The following is a 27,941-nucleotide window of genomic DNA, read 5'->3' on the forward strand; positions in this document are numbered from 1 at the left end:
TGACAGTGCATTACATTTATTTACTTTTACATAAACTCGGCATCGCGCACAACCTCGGCATTGCGCACTATCTTGGCTTTGTCCATGTATATAGCGATCTCTTTTCACTTAAAAAATCGGACATTGAATAAACTCTGCGTTTCTCATATAATAAGAAATCTGCTTTCACTTAAAAGAAATCGGAGAATAGCACAAACTCGAGCATAACCAACTCCATTGTAAAAAAAAAAGTTTCCAGTTTGAAAATTGAGCTTACTACAAGCGAACCAAAATCCTAGCCTAATTGATTTCTCACCTACACTTCTTGCATCTCCAAATACTGCCATTCGATGACTTTTGCTGACTAATTAACCCGCATGGTATCTCACATTTTTCACAACAACCGTTATCCTTCAATAATCCACAATCCATCAAAAATTCTCTAAAAAGTTCATACTCTCTTGCTAATTCATACATAAAATATCTGTTTGGAATGTCTGGCTTTCCCAAACTTTTACGCTTGTTTGAAAACTCCCACCATAAATTTTCCTTTAAAATCGCCTGATACTTAATTACAACATTACTCACAGCAGGTTTAGAGCAAGCAATAAGTAAACGCAAAAATATCACCTCCAAAGTAGGCAAAAAAATACACTATGGTTATCATAAATTAAAGAAAAATCACAAAAATAGCGATAACTCCCTCAAAAATAAGCCAAACCGTGTAAAATTTGAATATGTTGGCAAGTAAGAGTAGTTGAATAAAACTGCAATATGCAAATTAGTAGCGCTACAGTCGGAATATGTCATCTGCGAGGAGTATAAAAGTTCATGTTTGAGAGCAAGCCCACATATTTTACTGTGATAGTGACATCAGAAATCTAAGATAGCCAATTCGTAACAATTACTTCCAGGCATCATTTGCCTGCCAAACTACGGTGGAGAGCCATTGGGACACTAGAGGCAGGACAAAGTCAAGCAGAAGTGGCCAGACGGTTAATGTCAGTCCTTCTGTGGTTCATAGACTTTGGAGACGATTTCAAACCACAGATTCGGCATCTAGGAGGTTCAGCCAAGGACGGCCAACTACTATGACGAACGTCGATGGCCCATATTTGGCATTATGTGCACGCAGAAATGGAACCGCTACTCCGACTCTTCTTAGAGCCTCCCTTGCTGCAGCTACTGGAAGGTTAGTGTCAACGTCAATTGTACGTATAAGGCTTCACGGAGGTAGTCTGTATGCGAGACGACCAGCCATTTGCGTGCCGCTCACGTCATGCCATAGGAGGGACTGTTTGCAGTAGGCACGGCAACATGTCCACTGTACGCCTGATCAATGGATGGCTGTTCTCTCTACGGATGAGTCTAGGTTTAGTCTAGAAAGCGACAGTAGGCGTTATTTGATATGTAGAGAACCCGGATCCTGTTATCATCCGTCAAACATCTATGAAAGAGATACAAACGAAAGAGGCAGTGTCTGCGTTTGGGGTGGCATCTCTTCGGGTGGATTCACAAACCTCCATGTCTTTCCAAAGGAAACCGTGAATGCTCCGGTTTATAGAGATGATATCCTTCATGTTTATGTGCGTCCATATGCCGGGGCAATAAGTGATGCTTTCCTGTTACAAGACGACAACGCAAGACCACACAGGGCTCGCATCATAGATGATAATCTTCAACAGGAAAAAATTATGCGCATGGAGTGGCCAGCTCGATCCCCGGACTTGATCCGTCTATTGTTCCCTAAATTCCAGTTCGGTCTTTTGGTATGATCATTTCCTAACAAAACTATTTCTCCTGCATTTAAGATACTTCTCCTTTTGCCTTATATGCTTCTCTCAGTTGCCCTAGATACTCAGTACTAGTACGCTTTCTTAAATCCCTTTTCCACTCTAACACGATATGCAAATTTCTTTTTTAACTTATTTGTCTGAATACTGTCAAACTCGCTTACGCCGATTTTTCTAATATCTTGTAAGAACATTGAAGGAGTCAGAGGTTCCAAATCTTCGGGATCTTCCGAAATATAAGTCAACGGTCTTGAGTTTATAAAGCTTTCACAATTGCATAGAACAGTATTAATTTCTTCATGATTTAAAGACGTTTTGCTAAAAGTTTTTCCAGTCCAATCAACCTCTCTCAGAAGCCTCCTCATCAGGGGGCGTTAGGAGGTATGAATTTCCATGTGATTGGATTTAGGCCCTCTATTGTTCTTCAATTTCTCTAAATCCACTTTCTCTAAGAGCCTAGACGTGCCTTTGAAATTAGAACCATTGTCTGAGTAAATGACTGCTGGTCTTTCCCGACGTGCTATAAATCTCCTCAAACCAAGAATAAAATTTTCAGTTGAGATTGAGGTTAGCAGTTCGAGATGTACTGCACAAGTCAGGATCAAAATCCGAGCTTTTTTTTCCTCCTTTGAGACTAAGAGGACCTGCAAGATCCACTCCTATAATTTCGAAAATTGCGGCATCTCTTACACGATCTTGAGGTAAAAGGCCTTCTGATACAGTTACCAGTTTCGTCTTAAACCTATTGCAGATGATATAAGACCTGATTACTTCTTTAATAGTTTTTCTAGTTTTCAGAATCTAATAATTCTCTCTAAAATGGCTCATAAGCATTTGGACTTCATGCCCTAAACTTTGGTGCTTATAAATACACTCATGTCCATAAATTAAGGATAATGCAAAATCAGGCAAAGGAAGAGTTAGAAGCAAAATAAATTTGACTTATTTGTAAAGCTTATTTATTAAACAAAAGGTAAAGAGCAAAAAACGATGCTCTATGTTTCATATTATTAAAAAAATTAGCGATTTTTTCTCCCTGGAGCAAATTACAAAAAACACCTATTTACAAAAAAACAATATTACATTGTTGGTATGATTGTTAATACATTGTATGTCTCCCAGACGATGCAATACAGTCCGTACAACGCCTAGGCATGCTGAGTATCAAATTATTGATCTGATCTAGGGGGATATTACACCACTCAAAAAGCAATGCTCTCCGAAGTTCCGATAGACATGCAGGAGGAGGTTGACGGGCTGCAACTCGTCGGCCAAGCATCTCCCACACGTGCTCTACAGGATTCAAGTCCGGTGAGAATGCTGGCCAGTCGATACGGGTGATATCCTCCGATTGAAGGCATTCGCTTACGATGTTTGCACGGTGAGGACGGGCGTTGTCATCCATAAACACAAATTGTGCGCCCATGGCGCCCCGAAACAAACATACATGTTGTTCCAGAATGACGTCCCGATAGATTTGGCTTGTCATGGCTCCAATTTGAACATGCAGGTCAGTTCTGGAACCCAGAATAATTCCACCCCAAACGAGCACTCCTGCACCACCGTAACGGTGTCGTTCAATGATGTTTTCTTGGTGGTAACGGGTACCTGGAGCTCTCCATATGAAAGTCCGGCGAGAATCAGACTGCAAGCTAAACCTGGACTCGTCGGACATCATCACACAAGCCTACTGTTGCGGTGATCATAATGAATGCTCTCTACTCCAGGCTACCCGCAGGCGACAGTCAGTTGCAGTAAGTGGAACGCATCTGACAGGTCTACGTGCATATAGACCAATCTGCCCTAAGCGTCTGTACACGGTCTGCCTTGAAATTGTCGTACCAGTTGCTGAAGAGAGCTGACGAGACAGGTCTGAGGCTGTGCTCCGCCTGTTTCTTTTGGCAGTAACTTCCAAATACCGGTCCTCATTCGGCGTTGTAACTCTGGGGCGACCTGTGCTGTAACGTCTACTCACATTACCGTCATCTTGGAATCGTCGCCAAAGCCTGGAGATGACACTCTGGGCAATTCAGAGTTCGTCTGATACTTCCAGTCGGGTACGCCCACATTCCAGACGGTCAATAATTCTACCACGTAAAAAATCATCCAAATGCGTCCTTTGTGTCATAAGTATTCGGTTATTGCACTGAAATGCTTATAAAGCGGCTGCGGACAATTTTACTTCTTTGCCTGTATTCCTTATATATCACTCTCTTACACTCTCGTCATTGTGACGTACCATCAGTGTCATCTGGTTACTTCCTGAAATTTGCATACGATTCTTGAAGATGTGTGTAGTGATTTTACAGGTGATATATTTATTTTAGAGTTCGATTTCCGCGTGACTCCGAATTATCCTTAATTTATGAACGTGAGTGTAATTAGAGTTTTCACAACTGGATGATGGGATGGAAGTATAATGGGCAAACGGGATTCTTCATGATCTTCTCTGAAACGTAATTTTGTTTTTAATCTCAAAATACCATCCGAATCTTCAACTACCTGTAAAGAATTTAATCTCTTCTCAGTTTCATTACTGAACGCATCCTTATGTACTTGCTTCAGCAAAGTACATTCAGCCTTTTTGATTTCTTTAGTCATCAAATTCCCCGTTGTTCTCTGATCTTTTATTTTCTGCATATTTGTCATAAATCTAGTTATCCACGCTGCAATTCTGATAAGTTTAACGTAAGAGGAGTAACGATAGTAATACTTTTGCATTGTACCGAAACTGCCGTTACAATAGTTTTTTTTTTTTTTTTCTTTTCTGAATTAACTACTTGCATATTTGGAATGTGATCAAACTTTGGCCATTCTTTTTCCTTTTTTCATGAGCCAAGAAGGTCCTTTCCACCAGCGTTCTTTGATAAGAGTTCTCACAGAACATCCTCGGGAAGACAGATCGGCAGAGTTCAGTATACCTGATACATATCTCAAACTTTCGTTAGAAGATAGTGTTCTTATCTCTCCCACTCTATTGTCTACGAAAATAGCCCATGGGACTTCCTTTTTTATCCACTAAAAAACATCCATCGAGCCTGTCAAAAAAAAAAAAAAAAAACTGATGATACATCTTTGCGCAAATCTTTCTTTATTGACGTAGCCAACCTTACGCCAATCGTTCAAGCGAATAACTCTAACCTTGGAATTGAAGTTTCGTTTAACGGTAGGACTTTCGATCTCGCTTGAATCAATTGACACGTTACTTCACCATCTTTTTCGGTTCGAAGAAAGACATAAGTAGCATAGGCTAATTTAGAGGTATCACAAAATATGCGTAACGATAGGTTGGCATTCCTAAGGTCAAAACTCCAGAGCCTTCGATGAGTTTTGATGTTTTCTAGATCTACAAGCTTTTTTTTTCCAACTTTCTAATTTCTTTTCTATGTCTAAAGGTAATTTAGAGTCTCAAGAAGCTCCTATTTTTCAGCATTCCTGTAACAGTAATTTGTGAATTATAGTATATGGACAAGTGACTTCGATCTGTCGAAAACTGGATGTGCTAACGAAAGTATTTTTCTTTTTGTAATGAATTCTCTTTTTGTCTCTGTTTCTCTGTATGTGACAGACAGGGAATCCTCTTCGAAATTCCATGCAAGCCCCAGTACCTGCACTTCAGATATGTTCAAGTTTTATTTCAAAATTTTGACCACACACTTCACTGTGAAGCCAGCCACGCAGATCAAACTTTCTCATAGCTAACAGTTATTTTGCATCTCGTTGGAAAGACTCTAATTCTTCACTGAGTCTACACTCGTAATCCACATACGAGGCGTATTCGGAAACTAAGTACCGTTTTGAAAAAAAAAAAAAAAAAAAAAGTAAAACAATTTTTTTCGAATCCAATTTTATTTTTACATGAAAATACATGTCTTAAACTATTTTTCAACATAGTTTCCGCCAATGATCAAACACTTGTCATAGCGGGTGACCAGTTTTTGTATACCATTGTCAAAGAAACTTCCCGCCAGTTTCGATAACCACGACTCCACAGCATTTTTCGTGTCATCGTCAGATCCAAAGCTCTTGCCACCAAGCTTGCGCTTCATGTGCAGGAACAAGTGATAGTCGGACGGCGCCAAGTCCAGGTTGTACGGCGGGTGATCGAACTGCTCCCAATGCAACTGTCGAATTAACGATTGAGTGACACCAGCAGTACGGGGCCGAGCATTGTCATGGAGCAACATAATTCCTTTACTGAGCATTCCTCTTCGTTTGTTTTGAATGGCACGCCTTAGTTTTGTTAAAGTCTCACAATATCGTGCCGCATGAATGGTTTCACCTCTGGGAAGAAATTCAGTAAGGAAAACGCCTTTCCTATCCCAGAAGACAGTGCACATAACTTTTTGTGATGACATTGTCACTTTGAACTTTTGTTTTTTCGGAGAATGAGTGTGTCTCCATTCCATCGATTGTTGTTTCGATTCTGGTGTGAAATGGCACACCCAAGTTTCATCACCTGTCACAATTTGGTTTAAAAAGTTTTCTCCCTCATCACTGTACCGCGTGAGAAATGTCAGAGCACTACCAAGTCACTTTGTTTTGTGAACATCAGTGAGCATTTTTGGAACCCATCGGGAACACAGTTTGCGATAAATCAAGCGGTCAGACACAATTTCGAACAAAACAGTACGTGAAATTTGTGGAAATGCCTCTGAAAAAGTTGTCATTGTGAAGCGTCTGTTCTCATGAATTGCTTCATCAACTTTCCTTACCAAATCATCGGTGACAACAGAACGCCGACCACTCCGAGCCTCGGCGTGGACATTTGTTCGAACTGCATTAAACATTCTTACCCACTTTCTGACCATTCCATCACTTATCGCGTATTCACTGTAAACTTCTGTCACTTGACGATAAATTTCGGCCGGTTTAACATTCCTCGCGTTCAAAATTTTAATCACGGCACGAATCTCACAGTCAGCGGGAGAACTAATTGTCTTAAACATTTTGAATTTGCACAGCAGACTGAAAACACAACATAGAGCAACCAAAATGGCGAAAATTGAAAGTCAGTGAACAAGAAAGACTAGTGAGCATGCGCGGGACGCTTACCACAGCGCTGCAACGGCGCTAGAATGAAACGGTACTTAGTTTCCGAATACGCTACGTACATAGAAACTTTCAATTTTTCAGCTGTTATTTTCAAACTGTCGGGTGCATGTTTTTTAGATGATAATTTAAAACTGCTCTTAATAAAAATGGGCTGCACGAAAGGTCGAAAACAACGCGGGAATGCCCGGTAGATAACAAACTTCTCAGATTTCCTCCTAACCACAAAAACGCATTTCGAATATCCGATATGACTCCTATTTTTCCTAATCTAAAACGATTTCAAAATTAAAAATATCATTTCAATGAGATTGGGGCCCTTTTCTACTCAATCAGTAGGTGAATTAAAATTTGTCTATCGAGCAGAACCATAAAAACTGGACGAATTTTAGTCGTAGAATTTTCTTTAAACACACGTCGGAGGGGTAAGTAGTAAAATTTCCCAGTTTTGTTAGACTCATTCAAATCGATCTTTTCGATAATGCCCTCCTTTTCCCATTCCTCAAATACATGTTTATAATAATTTAATCTTCCTACAGTTCTCAAAGATTTTACAGTGTTCTTCAATCGTTTTTTAGCCAGTTCAAAACTACCTTCAAGTTTCGCATGGCCCTCAATCCAAGACATGCGAACAATGTACCTGCCTCCTTCTTTATTTCTAACTACCGTGTTTCCAAAATGCTTCAAAGCGAGATCCTGTAGTTCTAATTTTGTTCGCTTTTCACTGGGATCTTTTATGCATAGCGAATCTAATTTCCGTAAACTAATATTTCTTCAAGATTCGTAAGCAAAGAGTGCACCAGTGAATTTTTTTCTTCAAAGTCAGATTCATATTTAAATTTTGCTAAAATTGTCCATCTTAAATGAGTTTCTACTGCGGTAAGACTATCAGAAAGTTGTTGCTCAAAAAAAAAAAAAAAAAAAAAAAAAAAGCAAAAAAACAGTTCTATATCTCCCGTTCTATTGGGCCGATTAACGAAATTCAAATTGCGTTCTTCATGTCTCGAAAGCACGACTTGGGATACATATTAGATTTATATATAGCACTATTCTAACATAGGTATTTTGACACAAAATCGGACTTTTTCTGAAATAACATACCAATTTTTTTACATATTTCGATTCCACGACTCAAATTATGCCTAAATATTAAATTTTGTAAAATTTGGTGCGAAATTTACGGAGAAATTCAACAATTTATGTTGGCGCTTTTTATTCAGTTTGCGCCAAAATTAGTTCACTTGGCGAACTTCTTAATATGTGGCAACCTATTTTCATTTCCATTTTTACATAGTGCGTGACCAGAAAAAAAGGCTCAATCGTTCCTTCTTTCAAATAATGTTCTTTATCTTATATTTTTAATTATAATTGTTATAAATTTTAATCAATTTTTTCTTTTTCGAATTTATTTTAATTGTTTACGTTGCATAGTTTCTTTCGAATAACTGTTTTAAAAATTTCTATTTACTCATTCGAACTGCGTAGTTTAAATCAAAGGTGCATCGTTTATTATTTTTTCAAATAGTTTTCTTTATGCTATATTATTATTTTTATTAATTATATATATTTTTATTGTTACTTTATATTATTAGTCATAGTTACTATTTTAGGTAATTTTTAAATTTTTTAGACTTTTATTTTAATTGTTAGTTTTGCATTGTCTCTTCAGATAATTATTTTAAAATTTTCTATTTATTCATTCGAACTGAGCATTTTAAACATATTTATTATTATAAATTTTCTAGAATTTGATTTTATTTATTTGAATTGCGTTTCTTTCGGAAGAATACTTCGTAACCCAGACTACGATGCATTTGAAAATTGCATATATTGAAAGAGAAAATACAGTTAAGCACAGTTAACACGCCTTTCAATGTTTCCTTCAGAAAAGATATATATAAATAAGACAGATGTATAACCGACATTTTAACTTAGGATGACTGGCATACACTGCTTTAAACAGTTTTATCATTTTGCCCATTGCTTTACACAATACATTTGGTTTCTTAAAATGTTATTCATATTTTAGTCAAATATTTTATTTTTGAAATAGCAAGAATCAAATATCATAAGATTAAAAAGTTTTAAATTAAAAAAAATGCAAATACTAAATTTTACGCAAAAATTTATTTTTCTTCAGGCATTCTGCTTCATTCTCGCTCTTTTTCTTTAGGCATTCTGCAAGTGTATTAAAAAACATTCAACTTTTTGAAACATCTTGGTATTTCTGAAAATCATTTTAAATAAAGTTATTGCCTTCCATTTCATAAAGGCCCACAAAAGGCCTAGCGGTAAAGTCGCTGAACGCTGGTAGTTCACTCCGGGGTTCGAATTCCGGTAAATGGGCTGGTTGCAGGGGCGTTTTCGGGGATTTTTCTCATGTGTAACATGTATGCCAGCTGCTTTCCCTTAGAAATTTCTTTATGAAGGCATCCTTCCTTATAGGCACATAGCCCTGCTTTGCCGTAACTTAATAATCCAATTCAATCCATTTCATCAGAGCCTTTATCAGTCTTTAGAGGCTAAGCATTTTGAAGGTATGAGATAAAAGGAAAGTCTGGTTTCCTCAAGAGGTTTTTGGTTTATTTAATTATGACAAAGCACACTAAGGCCATCTGCCTTAGGGAAGGGATGCCTTCGCGGAGGACTTTCTAACGGAAACTGGCTCGTATACACGTTACGTATGGGGAACCCACGAAAACGCCCATGCAACCAGCCAGTTCGCAGGATTCGAACCTCGGACCGAACTACCAGTGTTCAGCGACTTTACCGCTCGGCCGCTGTTTCATCAGGAGGAAAAAAAAACGTCTTTAGGTGATATCCCCATACATCACTGGATAAACTCCTGAATCTTCAAATAATTCGAGTGAGAAATCATGGAATTCTCCGTTTATGATACGATATGATGTTCTATAACGTAATTTAAATTTATACAACCATATAGCCTAAAACCAGTCGCTCTTCACTTTAATCTGCAATGATATCGTTTTTGTCTTTTCTGTTAACACAAGCTCAATTGATGGTATTTGCTGGTGTACACGTCCAAGTGTTTTCTCTTTGAACATCTAAATTCTTTGAAGTATTCCGAAGGTATCTTCAAAAGCGGCCAGTTTTTTTTTAATCATCTTGGTATGTCTGACAGCCAAATTTCCCTGCAAATTTTTGCTTACTTTTCTCCCTAATTTTCTTTTTTTCTTCTACAGATATTTTCAGTGCTCACACAAGAAAATTAAGATTTTTCGATTGCTAGACTTACATAAATTTTGCATTCCTGTCAATTTTTTTTAAATATCAATTACATGAATTGCGTTTCAGCTGAAGACAGCTTTTCATTTTCTAGTCATTTTAACTATAAATAAAGTTTTAAGCGAAGTCCAAAGGATAAATATTTTAATTAAAAGATTTTTTTGCTAAATGACAAAGAAATAAAACAGTCCAGCAGGGTTTATTCTGTACCACCGAGTGACCCGAATCTTATATCGGCTGAAACAATCTAAATCATACTAAAGATCATGTTTTTTTATACAATCTATAACGCGAGAGAAAAATTAGCGTCTTAAAACATTCTTTCTAAGAGAATTAATATAAAAATTTATATTTATATATATATTTTTAAAGCTGGGACTTGAACCAAACTGTCAAACTTTACAATTTACATGGTGGTTATAATTAAAGTTCCACTTTGAAAATAATAAACTACTGGTCATAAAAGGAAAACTACCGGACCAAATGTTATCAAACTTGGTAATCGTGTAAAGGAGGTTACGGGAATTTATTTTCCGCGGGGAAAAAAAGTTCAAAAACTCACCACCAGGGAAAAAATGGCGCTGTATGCAATATTGTTAAATGAAATAAGACATGAAAACATGGGTTTAAAATGTGTTTAATCGTTTTCGAAACGTGTTACAAAGCATGTTCAATGTAGCGTCCAGTTTTTTCCGAAAGTTAAATTTTGTTACTGCATTCTCAACAGCAGCTCTTAGCATATCAGGAGGAATGTTACAGACATGTCGGTGTATCACATTTTTCATCTCTGCCAAATTGTTTAGATTATCACCATAAACAGTGTTTTTGAGATAACTCCATAGCTAAATGTCACAGAGGTTGAGGTCTGGTGGGAAGAGGGGAAGTGTCGGCTATAAGACGTTAATTCGTGAGATGTTGTCTAAGTAACTGTGCGACACATGTGAGGTGGAGCCCAGCCCTGCATAAAAATCGTAGTATCTAAAATGCCACGTTACTGCAGTTCATGTATCACGAAACATTTTAACATTGACACTAAGCGAGCTGCAATCACAGTAGTCCAGCTGTCGACTGCTATTCAGAGAAAAATGGTTCAGTTATGAAACTAGCTGTCATTCCACACCAAACAGTGTGGAATGACTGCTATGCAATCGAATGCAGTAGGAGAATGCAATGGAACTAGGTAGATAACATGAGGGATTTCTTTGGACCAAATCGATTAAAAGCGTTTTGAATCAGTATCTTCATGTTTTAGAGCCGAATTCAGGCTTCAAAAATTACAAATTAGCGATATGTAAGAAAAAGATTTAGAGATGGTACGCACTTGTGCGAGTGATTTGCGATCTCACATTTTTCTAATCGCTAATTCGTGGTTTTTCACGAGGCCCACCAGCGGCCGAGCGGTAACGTCGCTGAACACTGGTAGTTTTGTCCGAGGTTCGAATCCCGCGAAAGGGCTGGCTGCATGGGTGTTTTCGTGGCTTTAGCCATGTGTAACATGTATACGAGCCAGTTTCCCTTAAAACGTCCTCCACGAAGGCATCTCTTCCTTAAGGCAGATAGCCCTCGAGTGCTTTGCCGTAATCTAATAAACCAAACCAAACCAACCGTGGTTTTCCCGGACGAATTTCTCCCTTATACGAATGGCTCACTCGACTTTTAACGAATTTAACGCCTTTAAATGGTAATTTGCTTACTTCAAAGTTTCTTAAGGGTATACAACATATTAAACCCGCGTAACAAAAGGTTAAGTTAGATTCCGACCCATATTTTGTTTAACAATATTGCATACAGCGCCATTCCCCCCCCTGGGAGTGAGGTTTCAAGCTTTCTTTTTCTTGCAAAAATGAATTCCCATGACCTCCTTTACACGGTTACGAAGTTTGATAACATTTGATCCAGTAGTTTTCCTTTTATGACCGTTTCAAAGTGGAACTTTAATTATAACCACCCTGTATATTATTAAATTTTAATTTGAAGTTAAGTAAACATCGGTTAAAAATGAAAAACCGTTATATTATACCATGCGTAAGATTTTCACGTTTATGGAAAAAATAAAGAATCGAAGCAAATATACTTAGAATAATAGACAAAAAAAAAAAAAAAAAAAAAAAAAAAATTCCCCTCCCTCCGAAAATAAATTATTGAAACTTCGACCTTGACTTTATTGGATTATCCGAAATATTCAATTTGACTTACCTTCTAAGTCCTAGTTCCGACAATAATTCCGAATTACTGAAGCTGAAGTAATAGGTTTAGTATATATTCACTCTACTGTATGTTAACAAAGTAATCAGAGTGTAATAAAAATAGATTATAGAATTTACGCTGATCCAACTTTTTGTCTGAATGCACAACATGTAATGGAAGAGAAGGCTTGTAGAGATCTGTTTTTGACATGCCTCTAAAAGTAGATGTCATACACCTTTTGTTTCTTCAATGTCAAAAAAACTTTACTTTGAGAGGCAATTTTAGTTTCTGGGAAAGAAAAAAATCACAAGAAGACAAATTTGAAGAACATGCAGGACGATTGAGAACACATACTTATTTTCGGAATACAAGCGGTTCTCCGACTGGTTATTGAATAATGAAAAGATGCATTGTCATGCAATACAAAACATTTGGAATACGTTTTCTGACTGAATAACCTAAGATTAAAAGTCATCTGCTTAATTCACAGCTCACCGAGTCAACTACTCGAGCAATTGCAGAATCATTTTGATTCTGAGCTTGTAAGACAAACCTAATATCGCTGGATTTAAAGACTTCTTTAATCTTCCGAGAACATTCCTTCTTTAGCTTATATTCCAAAAATATTAAGTGAATACAATTATTTCAAAAGAAATTGAATATTCATTTGCACTACGGCTTGGTAGTTTACTAACGAGTTAACAAAACTTAAATTCTGCATTTTGTGTCTAAGAATACAGCAATATTTTAAATATTAAATTGGAGCCCTACCAGTTGCCTAGCATTTGAAGATTGTTAAATACTAATTGTTTGTTGCGAAGTCTAACCCAGGCTTTGCATGGTTGGTTTTCGTAGTTTTCTAGGTTTTCTTTACAAAGGTCCTCTATGAAAGCATCTTAGCCAAATGTTCTTTCTATATTCAAATAACTAACTAGTCTAAGCGCGATTTCCAAATGAAGTTACTAGCAAAACCCGAATACTCATTAAAAATCATGTAGCTTGCCAATCGGGAATAACATGAAAGATACGGCGCCAATAATTGAATTGCTGTTACGGTACGCTGTTTCTAAACTTAGATGGTCATTCCTTAATTAAATATAATTGATTTGTAACTTCTACTAGAGATGACGGTAAGAATTGGTTTTATTAGATTACGGCAAAGCACTCGAGGGCTATCTGCCTTAAGGGAGGGATGCCTTCGTGGAGGACTTTCTAAGGGAAACTGGCTCGTATACACGTTACACATGGGGAAAACCACGAAAACGCCCATGCAGTCAGCCCGTTTGCGGGATTCGAACCTCGAACCGAACTAACAGTGTTCAGCGACGTTACCGCTCGGCCGCTGGTGGGCGGTAAGAAGTGAAGTGCAAATAAATAATATCATGTGCAATCTTGATTAATATAAAATTAGATATATTTGCATTCAGACAGAAAGTTTTTTGAAATATTTGCAATTACTTTATAAGAAGGATTTATTAATAACCGTAATAATTACTTATTATATTACTGATGATTAGAATTCAGTTCTTGACAATTACATTCTAAATTAGAATTTTAAAGATATAATAAAAATACGCTACGCATAAAAATACATTTTAGGATAAAAAGTGAGTTGATTTTTTATGTTTAAAAACTTCTTAAATTCATTTAATAAACATCGTACCCTCGTTAATTGAATCCAGAATTTGGGTGTCGTTCATATAATTATTCTTACTTGTCCACAGAACCTGCTGACTTATCCAGCCATTAAGTAGCTGCAGAACATTTCTACTAATCTAATTATTGTCACATATGTTTTAACGTTTATTATATTCTATATAACGTATTTTAATGTATTTGAATTTAGTAATATTTTAATTCTTTTAAATGTTGGTATAAGATTTTTAATTCGATATTCAATTTAAGTAATATTTTAATCTAATTAAACATTGGCACAATGTTTTTATAGCGGTGTTTTTATTTTCTTCTTCGCTATATGAAAGTAATAATAACCTTACTTTATAGTATTTTATACTCATAGTAAATGTATTTATTTACACTTGCCTGCCATCTTAAAAAACGACATTTTCAACAAAAAATTAATACATTACTTTTAACGGTATATATATATTTTTTTAAGTTTCAAATACTTTACTATGCGTAAAACCAGTGTTTTTCAAGATGGCTGACGATTGTAAAAACCGCGCCAACAATTGCGCCAACGTAAATCGCCAAAAATCCATGCAACCGTCTACCAAAGTAGTACAAATTTTGCTATTGAACTGTACATGGCGTAAATGCCAATTGTATATTCCTTTAACATATGCCTCATGTTAGGAAAACACAGAAATCCGCTGTTGCTCAGCATTGTTGGAATGAAAATCCTACTTTCCATTTTTCTGCTGCCAAAATTATTCAAAAAACATCCTCGATTGGCGAATTTGATTTTTTAGAAGCGTTTTACATTAAAAAAAAATTCTGTTGCAGTTAATGACTCCAATTGCAATCCATCTTTACCATCAGCCTTTAAAGATATTTTCAGTTTTTGTTTTATCAATAGATGGCGGCAGTAGCTTAACATTCTGTCCAACTTTTCTTACCTTTCTTCACCCTTTATTTGGTTCATTTGCACTTAAGCAGCTGAAGAAGCAGGTTAAAAAAATAATGAAACTAGTACTGCAAAAAATGTTTAACAATTTATGCTGATTTTTAATGTTGGACTTTATTTTTGAGACTTTTATTAATCAGTAACAATAAAAGTGATCTATGTCCCTCAATTTGCAAATAAAATAGCTTAATCATTCTTTATCCATCAAGACTAGAGATACAGAATAGATGTGAAATTTCACACTAATGATGAAACATGAAATACTGTTTGCGAATTTCTTTGAATGGAAATTGGAAAAAGAAGAATTTAAAAATCAGACATTTAATTCATGTGATACTTGCCTAATTTTCATATTTGCTGAAATGGAACTAGAGAATTTTGTTGAGGATAAGTTAAAATGCATTTGAAGGCCAATATTCTGCTGTGTATATCTGATCACCTAACGATATGCGATTATTTAGTAAAATATATGCCTGGTTCATATAATCTTCCATCTGGAGATACTTTGAGACTTAGGTATGTACCATTTTGCATATTACTTAGAAAAAACAATAAAATAACTACTAAAGATAAATCAATAGTTGCAGTATCCAATGAACTATCTGACAGAAAGGTGTGTATTCACAATCTTAGTGAAAACTACCGATTCAAAAACACAGCAATCGCAGTTCTTGGGAAATGCTCATTTTTTAGATGATGTTAATCCTTTTACTTGCTCTCAAGCATGAACGTCATGCCAAAAGACTATGGAACAGAATAATACTCCCATTTAAAAGGCCTACCCAGGCAGCACGTCTCCAAAAATATACGTATAATTTTGGTGAAATAAGGGAATGGTATTTTTTGCACGTTACTTTTACGAAATTTATACGAATGAAAAAGGCTGAAGTTACTGTTAACTCTTGATCGTTATTTTCCACACGTTATTTTTACGAAAATTATACGAATCCGAATGTACTGATAAAACTACCGCCATGATGGTATATTTTATTCGTCACTTTTACGCATATTATACGAATCCGAATGTTCTGAAAGAAACTACTGCCTTTATGGTATATTTCATTCGTCACTTTTACGTCTTTTACTTTTACGAAGTCTAAAAAGATTGAAAATGAAGTTTATTAATTCAAAATATTTAGTGTATTTCTGGCATTTCACTTTGTTTTCCTTGTCCACGAACATGAAAAACGGGGCATTCATATATGAGGCTAAAATTTTTCTATAAATTTTAACATGTGAGCTAAATCTTTACGTGCATTTTTGCAAAAAATTATATTTTCTTAATTCAAACATCTTCAAAATAACTTATTTATTTTCTTATATCAAATTTGTTATTTTTATTCATATCAACACTTATATTAATTTACACAATTTAATTTCTTTTATGAAAATCCTATTACCCATTTAACTGGAATAAGCTGTATATTAAATTTGTGTACTTACTGAGTTTGGTACAATACTCTCCTTATTTTATTTAGCAAATGTGGGCAATTGAATTGGAATAAGACTAGCAAATCTTTCATGTCGAGGAATAGAATAATAAATACAGCATAAGATGCTCGAAAACGTTTAACTTCTTGAACAACAGTTTAATGTAGACCAAAGGATCATTAATTATAATTAAAGATATACTAATATTTTTATTTAATAATAATAATAATAACTCTACGAAATTGCAAGCTGAATCCTGATATTTTACATATATTTCAGTTCCTTTAATCTTTGTTATAAAAATCATATGAGGCTAATTTTTTTAAATTTTGTTTAATGTACGGAAAAAATGATATAGCGATTTTAATAATTTTTATATGAGGAAAAAATTAATAAATAATGTAAATAAATAATTATATTATATTTTATATTTTTCCTGAAACAGTTAAAGACATTCTTAATATGGAGATCTACAGAATAAGTACAAGGGTCCAGTTAAATTAACTCAAAATTTGCATAGTTAATTTTACGCTATAAAAATTAACCGGATTTACGATTATACACTGAGCATGCGCATATACAGACGTTTCTATTTTTCTTAGAAAAATTTAATTATTACCTTAATACAGAGATGCTGTGAATATAAATATATACAATGCAAAAGTAAGTTTATTTCATATGCTAATTTAGAGGCTTTCTTAATATGTTTAATTATAAAGAAAAAAAAAAAAAAAGAAAAAAAAAAAAAAAAAAAAAAAAAGCTTTGCAATTCTTGTTCACTGACCAATGGCAAAGCAGACACTTTCTACTTCCGGTTGTGGCGGGATATTTGTGAAGTCAGCACTCAGCAATGGCGGTCGAAAAGAATGGTAAAGTCGCAAAGAATGCTGGTTTGTTCGTGGATTGGCGTTTGTGACAGAATCCATCGAAGTTACTAATTATTTGAAGAAAGTAAGTGAATATTTTATATTTTCAGTGCTTAATACTCGTACTTTTTTCACCTATATAAAATTTTATAAATAGCGTCTGTGTAGGAAATGTGATTTTCTATGTGTTGTTCTTTTGTGTATCATCCGTGAACCGCAGGTTCCTTTCGAAGGGCGCCTGGACTGAAATGTCCTATCCCTATCGAAACTGAGTCACTTTTCGATCATTAATATCCTAAGTGCGTTCCGGCAGAGTGATGATCAAATACATGTCCATAAGCAATATGTATGACTTTGAGTCCAGTTGAACGATGAATTGATGACACATGCACTTGGGGAGAAGTATCTGGAGGCTAATTCCCAGGACGAAAGTTGATGCTCGGAGGAGAGGGCAGCAGGCGGCGTCGATGGGCGGAGAGCAGGCTTGAAAATCTTCAGATCATGTGATTTGAATTGTCCAATAGCGGGGAAAGTTGGAATTTTTGGAAATAGAGCTGAGGGGTCTCATGCAAGCGGTGTATTATGTTTTCAGAATATAAGATACGAGTATATTTTAAAAGTTTTTTTTTTTTTTTTTTTAAATTATTTATTTAGTTAAAGATGTTGGATTCCTCGCATATATTAAATAGAATTAGTAGTTTCTCCATGGGTGTATCTGCTGCTTTTAATTGGTGTAAGTTATTTTTGAGAGTAGAAAAGAATTTAAATATGTTATTGTGGCCGAAAATATTATTGAGTTCTTTTAGTGTGGAGAAAATGTCGGTGAAAATGTTCGCGTTAGATGTAGTGTTGGGAGTCTGATTTCTAGTGTCTTGTGTGTTGTTGGAAGTGACCTGTGCGTATGTTCTGCTTTGTGTGAGTGTTGGTATGTTTGGGGTGCTGTTGCTTGGAGTAAAAGTGTAATTTGGTGAATTATTTGTATTTCTGTTTTTGGGGAATTTCTCGCAACCGCGGTATGAAGCTGGATGATTTTTGTGGCAATTTGCGCATGTGGGGTTATCTAATTTACCTTGTGTAGGGCAGTCTGTTGTTTTATGTTGTTGTGCGCATTTAACACACCTAGGCAGGAAGAAACAATTGTCTGATGACTGATTAAAACGCTGGCAATTGTGGTGTGATGTTTTTGTTGATATATTTTTCGATTGTGATGATGAACATACCTAGGTGTGTTTCACTGTAGATTTTGTCAATGTTTGGTGTTTGCATGAGTTGTATCTGAAATAGTGGCATAGGTTGTTTGGTCTTGAATCTGGTGAGTTGAACTACTTTGTGTACTGTGTATCCGAGGTTAGTGAGTTCAGTGGAGATTTCATGTGTGTCAGTGGTAATGGGTAGGCCTCGGATAACTACTTTAACAGGGCGTTTGTGCTTGGGTGTGATGATATAGTGTTCGATGTTGTGTTTTTGTAGGTCTATGGTGAGTTGTCTGTGATCATCTGTTGTTGAAGGTAGTAATTTGAGGTATTCACCACCTATTTTGGCGTAGAATGTAGCTTGAGTGAGTGTAGTGAGTTTCTTGATGTACTGGTTGTATGTGGCGCCATCTGTCGGCTTAACCATAATCGGTGTGGGGTGTACTGTAGTTGGGAAGTCTTATGTCAGGTGATTGTGAGCTATCACTTTGTTGTGTGGGTTGCGTGGAATGGGTGTCTGGTTGCGAGAGTGCTGTGTAGCTGTTTTGGGTGGGTATACTGGTGGGTGTAATATTTACGGGTACCTTAGCAGTTTTATGTGGTTTTTTGAATCCTTCCTCATCGTCTTCGCTGTCTGGATTATCACTTGGTTTGCGTTTCTGTTGTGTGATTGGCTGTGTAATGCTTGCATGAGAAAGAGCAAAATTCAACTTACCCCTCAGCTTGTCCAGCAGAATCTTCTTCTTTTCTAACTCCTTTTTCAGGATGTCCGAATGGTAGTCCCTGTCCGTAACTGGTCTATTGGCCGATAAATTCCCGATGGTTCTGCTTAGGGTTGAGATTCCAACTTCTACGCTATAGATTTCATCTCGCAGAGTAGCTATTTCATGCTCCGTGAGAACGTGGTCGGTAATATCCTGGTCCATATCAGTGGCCGTCGTATTCGAGGTGTCCGAAACAGGATCCATAACTTTATCAGGTGGAACCGCTTCGCTACGGGGAGTCTGCTTCGTACGAGCCATCTCAAAAGTAAGAGCTTCTTCAGCACTTCACAACGCAACTAGCCTAATGATTCATTTTCAGGATTTGGTACTGTTAAATTTTGCACTAGTCTGTTTCTTACTGTTTGTGTCACTCCTTTTTGTATGTGTCTCACCTTTTTATAGTTATATTATTTTTACTCAAACGTTTTAATATTTATCTTAAAGCATACTGTAATTAAGCAGGAAATAGCTTTTAATGGAAAAAGAAAGGCAATATTAACATGACTAATTGTTCAGAAATCTGTTATGGAAATGTTATCTACCTTATGCCAAAAAATAAAGCATGTAACTTTCATTTATTTATGAAATTCAAAATTTTTTATTTGCTTAGTGTTTTCCCTAAAAATAATTTAATTTCTTATTTTTGAATTTAGTTTTATAAATTTGCTTTAATATATAATCTTTAACTCAAAGATATTGTGCTATTAAAAAAGGAAACTTTATGCCATAGAAACACAAGTACTTTGCTCCAAATCTGTGTTCATTTTTTTTTTTTTTTATATATATATACTGAATTTTTATGCACTAGTAATTACTGAAATATATCCTTTCATGAATAATAAGTAAGTCCTAAGTCCTTTCATGAATGCATTTCTTTTTTGTTTGTTTGATTTTGTTGTTTTAAAAGATCTGCCATAGTTAAAGAAAGAAAATAAACTAAGAATGCTTTACTTTCAGTTTTGAATAAATTTATTACTATTTACTGCAGCTTCAAGTTTCTCTAAACATAATTTTCGAAGTCAAAACTTGATAGTTATGTTGATTATTAGACTTGCATGAAAAAATTTATTGAAAAGTTAGTATTTGATCTAAAATACCTTAAATTATTTGAATTATATTTTACTAAATCATGTCTTTTGATATAACTAGATAGTTAAAAAAATTTAAATTGTAAATGTGCAGAAATGCTTATATAAAACCAAAAAATTGTTTATATTTTTGTTGCTTTTTCCCTTGTAAATTAATTATATACAGTCAAAAGTCATTAATTCGGACACCCATAATCCGGAATGATCTATAATCCGGACCTCAAAGCTTCAAACTTTCTGCGCATGCGTCGCGTTGACACATGCGCGTAAGGCCTTTACGGCTGAGAATATGCTTGTGCGCGTGCGCAAAATACGTTTATGAGTGCGCGTTTAATGTATAACGGACGGTATAAGCTAAGCTAAAATTATTTAATTATCTATTTCAGTTAATGTTGCAGATTGCGTTGTTCCTTAATCTTCGAATTGGATCCGGCTTATTATTTTTTGCAGACTGTTAGAGCAATTTTATAAAAGTAAGCTTGAACTTTCGATTATGTCAAATAGAATTTCTGATATATATTTATTAATATGTAAATGATCTACAAAGCGTATGTATTATCACAAAGCGAAAGTATGTTTCGAAGTTCATTAAACAAAAAGTGGAGTTGCTACAAAAAATGGATAAAGGCATATCCTTTGTTTATCTAAACTTTAACATTTGTTTATCTAAACTTTGTTTATCTTTAACGCCGCGCAATGTATTGGAAGTTGATCTGTCAGCACTTTCCTTATCTTCAGGGCAGATGTTTTTATTTTATTTGGCTTATAATTCCTTATTCAATGTAGTATTTCATCTCGATGTACTCAATCTTTGATATGATTTAAATCAAATTCCTCGTCATTATAATTCGCTTCCGATGGCGAAGAAAGTGACAGAGGTTATTGAAAACGAAAAAATTTCAATTGACAAATTAGTCGGTATTCTCGACACAGCAATTATAGGACTTGAACAGCGGCACTTTGTAACTGAACAAGAAATTATGTCTGTTTAAAGAATTAAAGAGAATGTATTATCACATAAAAAACGAAGCAACTTAAACAACTTACATTGAAAGAAATGTTTAATAAAGTAAACAAATAAATATTAAGCTTTTTTTTGTAAATTTTGATACCCTTTAGATCATAATTGTTCTTTATTTCATAAATTACTTTTTCATATTTTTAATTTTATAATTTCTGCATGCCATCTTGCCAGATTTAAACTGATGATCTATAATCCGGAAAAATCGATAATCCGGAATCGCCGAAGTCCCGACGAGTCCGGATTAACGACTTTTGACTGTATATATATTACAGTCTGAGGAGTCAGCACCCTGCTGAATTGTAGTAAACGAGACGTCCAATCTACTAGACCATCAAAGATGCAGATTTGGATTTTCTATTTCATAGTTATTGAAATCATAATGGTATGTTTGTTTAAATTAGTACTGTTTATGATTGTGATAAAAATAAATTCTGATAAGATAAGAAATGATTTATTTTCTATTAATTATGAACTGTAAATAATGTAACCAATTTTCTTCATAGTATATTTACTAAACATTTTTTTTTTTTTTTATAAAAGGGAGGTAGTCTTATTTATACAATTCTTGCAGAGATACCAAGAAATAAGACATTTCAGGAATTTTCACTCGGTATATCTTGATGTGTAAAATTGTGTTGTTCAATGCCATATTACTTTTTCACAGGAAAGTAATTTTATTGATCTAACATCTGCATAAATCAAACTTTTTTAAGAATGATTACAGTTTCTAAGCTAACTTAAAATTTTCAGATTTAGAAAATGTATGTTTAATGTAGCATTAGTTTTCCATGGAATAGAAAAGGTTTTCAAAATGTTCAGTTGTTAGAGGGAAATAATATAAATGAGATTGTCCTGATACAGTTTCAGCTGGAAATGAAACTGAATTTTTGGATAGTGAAGATTTCATTTAAGAATTCTGATAAAACTGATTAATGTAAATCCTCTGCATTTAAACATTCTAATAAAACTGATTAATGTAAATCCTGTGCATTTAAGAATTCTAATAAAACTGATTAATGTAAATCCTCTGCATTTAAGAATTCTAATAAAACTGATTAATGTAAATCCTCTGCATTTAAGAATTCTAATGAAACTGAATAATGTAAATCCTATGATTCATGTAGGTATTCTTCTGTTATCAGGAGATTCAGAAATGTGTGTTTATATGCATGCATGCATTTTTAAATGTAGGTGCTCGTGTGTACATGTGTATATTCTTTATGTATGTATGTGTATATGCGCATACATGCATATACACATGCTTACATATCTACAGTGGAACCCGAGATACGAGTTTAATTCGTTCCAGCATTCAACTGGTATAGCGAATTTCTCGTATCTAGAAACAAGCTTCCCCATTGAAAATAATGGAAATTCAGTTAACCCGTTCCACACCCCAAAAAATATCAACATTTTAATATCAAGTCAATTTTTCCTAATAAATAACACTGGTAAATAATATAACAATAGTTTAACTTTGTTACCAACATTTTAACTCATTCTCATTAATCCACACCAACAACAGCTTCTCAACATCTAGGAGTACTTTTATGGTGCTTGGAAGCAACGATAATTCCTTTGGCTACATCAGGTTTCTTAATTTCTTCCTGCTTCTTCAGAATAGTAAAGATTTTCGATGTTGAAAGGCCGCAAGTCTTCGCCAATTCCGTCACCATGCTTATGTTTATCTACGATTTCTTTCTTGATATCGATGGCCATGGCCTCCTTATTTTTCTTTGCAGCACTATCTGAGGCAACAATCTTCTTGCGAGGCATCTTGAAATAATTATTTTCACGTTAAATGTCAAAACAATTAACTTGCAAGTGCACAAACACGTATATAAAAGAACACTGAGTGATCTGACGAGGGGATTCCCCGAATTGAGCCGGATAGGGAAACGGCGCCACCCATACCAACAGCCTGGCTGATTGCTCGTTACTCGAATTAATCTCGTATTTTGCTCATACTTTCCTCGTATCTCGAGGTTTCATTGTACATTTCTGAATCCCGTCCTAATAACGGAGGAGTACCTTTGCCAGTATTGCAACAGAGCTAGAATGAATTATTGTGTTAAATATGTGGAAATTGCATGCTTAAAGTACTGTTATTTTCTAAAAATATTATGTATGTCTATTTTTTACAAGAAGAAAAAATAGCTAAAAGCTGTTAATTTACTCGGATTTATTAGTCCAAAGGGGCTTTGTCCCTAAAGAACTATTGTTTTTGTTTTGCATTGGTTCACTATAAATATCTGTTTTACTTTTCAAACTGTTCCTACCAAATGTTAGAGTCCCTAGTGTGGGATTAATACTCTCTATCTTAGTGCCCTCTATAACCTATGTTAGGGTTAACCTGTATAACCTACAAGGATTGCCAGTTTAGGCGAGATATCTAGGTGGTCATCATGATACGTACCTTATTTTTTATTATTTTAACATTAAATTGAAAGTAATAAACTAGTTTTCAAGAATGGAGTTAAACTAGATTTGCATTCAACTCTGGTTTATTGTATTAATGATGTTTTGCTGTAACAAATATTAATTTTTTGTTTAAGTATAATAATTTAAAATGTTTTTTCTAGAGAATGAAGTACTGCCACTAAGGTAAAGGTGCTAACTTGCAAGGTAATTTTCTATTCTACATTAACTCAATCTTTATGTCCTGTTACAGATATATTGGCAGAAATAATGAAAACCTGACATTCAAAAAGAAAAATAATAATGTTGAATGTAGTATATTAGATGGTTAACTGAGGTTTGGCAACTCATTAATAATCTTACACATATTGAGTACGAATAACTTTGACAATTACCGGTATTTTCAATAGTATAAAATTAGGCAAGAAAGCAGTTTTAGCTTAGCACCGATTTTAAATACAACTCTCTTACCAATATTGGTTTGACGAAGGTAAAATATAATTGAATTTAATAAGTTGGAAATACTGTTTGTCTTTCCATGAGTTAAAAAATAATTTCAAATAAAATTTCTTTTTTTCAGTTTTTCATGTTATTTGTTTAATGTTATTGTAATCTGATTTATTATATTTAGTCACATATTCCATCCCTCTTTGCACTATAGTATATAATTCAAAGGACTTATCAGTTTCAGCAATATTTTTTTTACCAGTATACATTTTTACCATAACTCTGTTTCTAAATCATATCCTGAAAAATTAAGGAGTAAAGTACACAAAGAAGGAAATCTTTGCACCCAAATGGTTAAAGCCCTAGTGTGACTTTGGTACTTTGATCTAACTTCTATTCCTAATAAATAATCCAGCTGCATACAGTTTACTCAATTTCTGCCATGTGTTAGGTAAACAATATTAGCTTTTTTTAAATATATCTTTTACAACTATTCCATCAGGTAGATTTCTTTCATATTTTGTCTTAATTGAGTCATCCTGCTAATTAAGAATTTATTAAAGTTAATATGTTAAGTTTTTGTGTGTATAATTCATTTTAAGTATGTGCAAGCAAATGCATACATTAACAGTTACATAGAATTATGTTTTGGGTATCAAATTCAGAAAATTTGGGGCTGTTTTTAGAAGATTTATTAATGATTTATACTATATTAATATTGGTAAAAAATTTCTGTGGCTTTTATACGAGAGTATATATTTTAAAGTAGCTGCATGATATGGTAGAGGTAAAAAGCTTCATGTGGATCATAAATTAATATTATGTGGCAATTTTTCATTTATTTAATAAAGAAAATATTCAAGCCACAATTAAAATTTTTTCACTAGATTATTTGCATACAAAGTTTGCAGCAAATATTTCCTGCAACAGAAGTGACAATTTTTATTTTGCCAAGACAGGAAATTTAGTTAGTGAAAGCAGTAACCCTATTTTGAGATGTTAAACAGGAAGGCAAATTTTTGAATTTAAATTGATTTTTGAAGGAAGACTTATTTAGTCTTGCTATCATTCTACGTGGCTCTTAACTTTTTTATGGTATTTATAATTTTATTGTTATTCAGCATTCTGTTTGCTTAGAATGCACATGAATGTAGACTTGAAATATTTTATATTGCAAACTGAGATGCCATTGTTATCATAATTAAAGATTTTTGCTCTGATTTTGGAGGAATTTACTGATAATACTTTTGATTGTGTATTGGTTTCTGGTTTATTGAAATGTGTAAAATAGCCTGTTAATGCATATACGTATGTTAATGACATGTATATGTTTATGAAGTATTCTGTTATATGTATATAGTGTTGTGATTAGTTTTCTGCTTACTCTTTATTTAAGAAAAAGTTATCTGTAAGAAAGCGAATATTCTTTACTATATGTAGGAGTAAAATTGAAAAGGCTAATGCAATATAATTAATACAAAATTAAGTTTTTTCTCATGTACTTAAATACAAACATAGCCATTAAAGACTTTCTCAACCTTGCAATTCTAAACAAATCTTAAGTATTTTTCACTTGAAATTATAGGCATTGTGTAAGGTATATAATTGAAGCTTACTATGTGATAGCGTGAAATTAAATTTTTAATTACTGAAATGTAAATTTTTAAATATGAAATACTCAGTGCATTTTATATGCATCTTTTAATACTTCAACTATATTTAAAAACTGAAAACATCTGAAGTGTGAAATTATTACAAATTTTTCTTTTTCTTGTTTAGGAGCTGTTCTCAAAACATTGGGTGACAAAGAATTCACTTTTACAAAAATCGAGCAGGATATTAAAGACGGCGAACTATAGAACAAATATGGCAAAGCTGCATGAAGTCTATGTTGAATTTTATTATTGAAAAAAATATGCTCTTCAGATTTAATGTTAGTTTTTATTGTTTAACAGTAATTGCAGTTTTTGAATACCTGTAAAATAAACCTAATTCTTAAATTAATTTCATGTGTATTTCTTTTGCAAGTATTACAGTTCATAATACTTCAAACAACTTGAAATTTTATACTTCTTAATTTATGTGGAATATGTTCATAATAATTTTATAATTTAAATAACTCATTGTCATCATATGAGCATAATCTAAAATGCACAGCGTTTGACAACAAATTAATAAAAAATTAGCCAACTTCTAATTGCTTTCTTTTGTCCAGTTGCCTCTTTTTAAATCATTTAATAGCATAAAGCTATTTGATGAAAAAAATAATTGGTATGTCCACATCAACATGCACATTTATAATGATGTTATAGAAAAAGTCACATGAGATAAATATTAAAAAATTCAATATTCCTAAACAAATTAACTTTTTGAAATTTTATCTGGTATATAAGATAAAATAAAGAACATATTTAGGTAATTTTGAATTTGCATAATCTTATAAACTTATTTATGAAATTAACAGTTACCTTGTAAAAGGGAACTTTTTAAAAATACCTCAATAAAGCATTTCTTTTGTAGAGGTGAACTTTTAGTACTGATCTAATATATTTATAAGATTTTAAACTGAAAAAGACAACAATAATAGATTACAATACATTGCAAGATTGACTGATAAATGTAAAATTTTTACATATCATAATTATGTGTGTAATTAAAACAGAAGCTACTCGATTAACTTGCATGCAAATTAATATTTTCTTTAACATGTTTGGGATAAACTGAATTTTAATAAATAAATATGTATATATTTGTGTATTATCTGAAGATATGAATGAAATATTTGTGACATTAAACATTCATCTTCAAGGAAAATAACAAAGTCAACTTGGTAAACTATTGGAAAAGGTAAGTTTTATACAATTTCCTGGTCTATATTTAACAATTTTAAAATTTAGCACACTCATTCAAATAATCTAAACGTATGATGTTTTCTTTTGTGCTACATTCGTTTACTGAATTTGTTAATTAACTATATTGTACTTTAGATAGAAATTAACGTAGATATTCCTTGTATTTTACGGTATAAAAACTTATATATTTGATAATAATTGACCTAAATCTTCCCTATGTTTTCTTTGAATATACGAATGACTTTGGTAAAAATTTAGCCCGATGTCTTCTCTTTACTGTGTAAAGTACACATTTTTGGTAAAAAATTTGCATAAATCTCCAATTACCTATTTACTGCATTTTTCGTAAAATGTGCTTATTTTAATCTCTTATTTTTTATATAAATCTATGCAAAAATGTTCTGCATATTATGATTAAAAGATAAAATTAATTTAATATCAAATTTTTACATATCCACCTTTTAGGTATGTACAGCAATATGGAATATATATAACTGGAAAATTTAAATGCAAAAAAATTAATTTATATTCAAAAATTACATAACACTAAAAGCTGAAAATCACTTTTAATATTTCATTTAAAAGTGACTACAATATATGCAATAAATTTTGTAAACCTGAGTTCTATGTTTTAAATCAATTAATGCTATCGTTCATTTACATGGCATAAGAAAATGTCCTTCGGAAAAGCAAATAATTTATTTAAAGTGTTATTTAGTAAACAACTGTTTGCTACAGTTGTTTACTAAATTTAAATTTATGAAATGAATTTAGTAAACAAAAATGCAAATGAACGATAGCATTAATTGATTTAAAACACAGAATTGATGTTTACAAAATTTATTGCATATTTTGTAGTCACTTTGAAATGAAATATTAAAAGTAATTTTCAGCCTTTACGTGTTACATAATTTTTTAATAGATTTTTTTTTTTTTCATTTACTAGTGTATTTAAATTTTCCAGTTATATATATTCCATATTGCTGTACATAAATAAAAGGCAGATATGTAAGA

General features: G+C 33.5%; 1 long non-coding RNA gene across 5 annotated transcripts; it reads left to right on the forward strand.

Moving 5' to 3' along the window:
• The first annotated feature begins 18,800 nt into the window (after nucleotides 1-18,800).
• On the forward strand, nucleotides 18,801-26,079 carry LOC146995988 (uncharacterized). 5 transcript variants are annotated; one of them, XR_015042762.1, is made up of 4 exons: nucleotides 18,801-19,423; nucleotides 21,382-21,592; nucleotides 23,793-23,835; nucleotides 25,855-26,079. It is a non-coding gene; the product is annotated as an uncharacterized LOC146995988 (long non-coding RNA). The 5 variants fall into 5 exon arrangements; XR_015042761.1 differs by having other exon boundaries at nucleotides 18,804-19,363; XR_015042763.1 differs by having other exon boundaries at nucleotides 18,833-18,883.
• The last annotated feature ends 1,862 nt before the right edge of the window (nucleotides 26,080-27,941 follow it).

This window comes from Stegodyphus dumicola, chromosome 8 (genome assembly GCF_044657685.1).
Source record: "Stegodyphus dumicola isolate Sdum_Otavi_A_Nest chromosome 8, ASM4465768v1".
NCBI classification, from domain to species: domain Eukaryota; kingdom Metazoa; phylum Arthropoda; class Arachnida; order Araneae; family Eresidae; genus Stegodyphus; species Stegodyphus dumicola.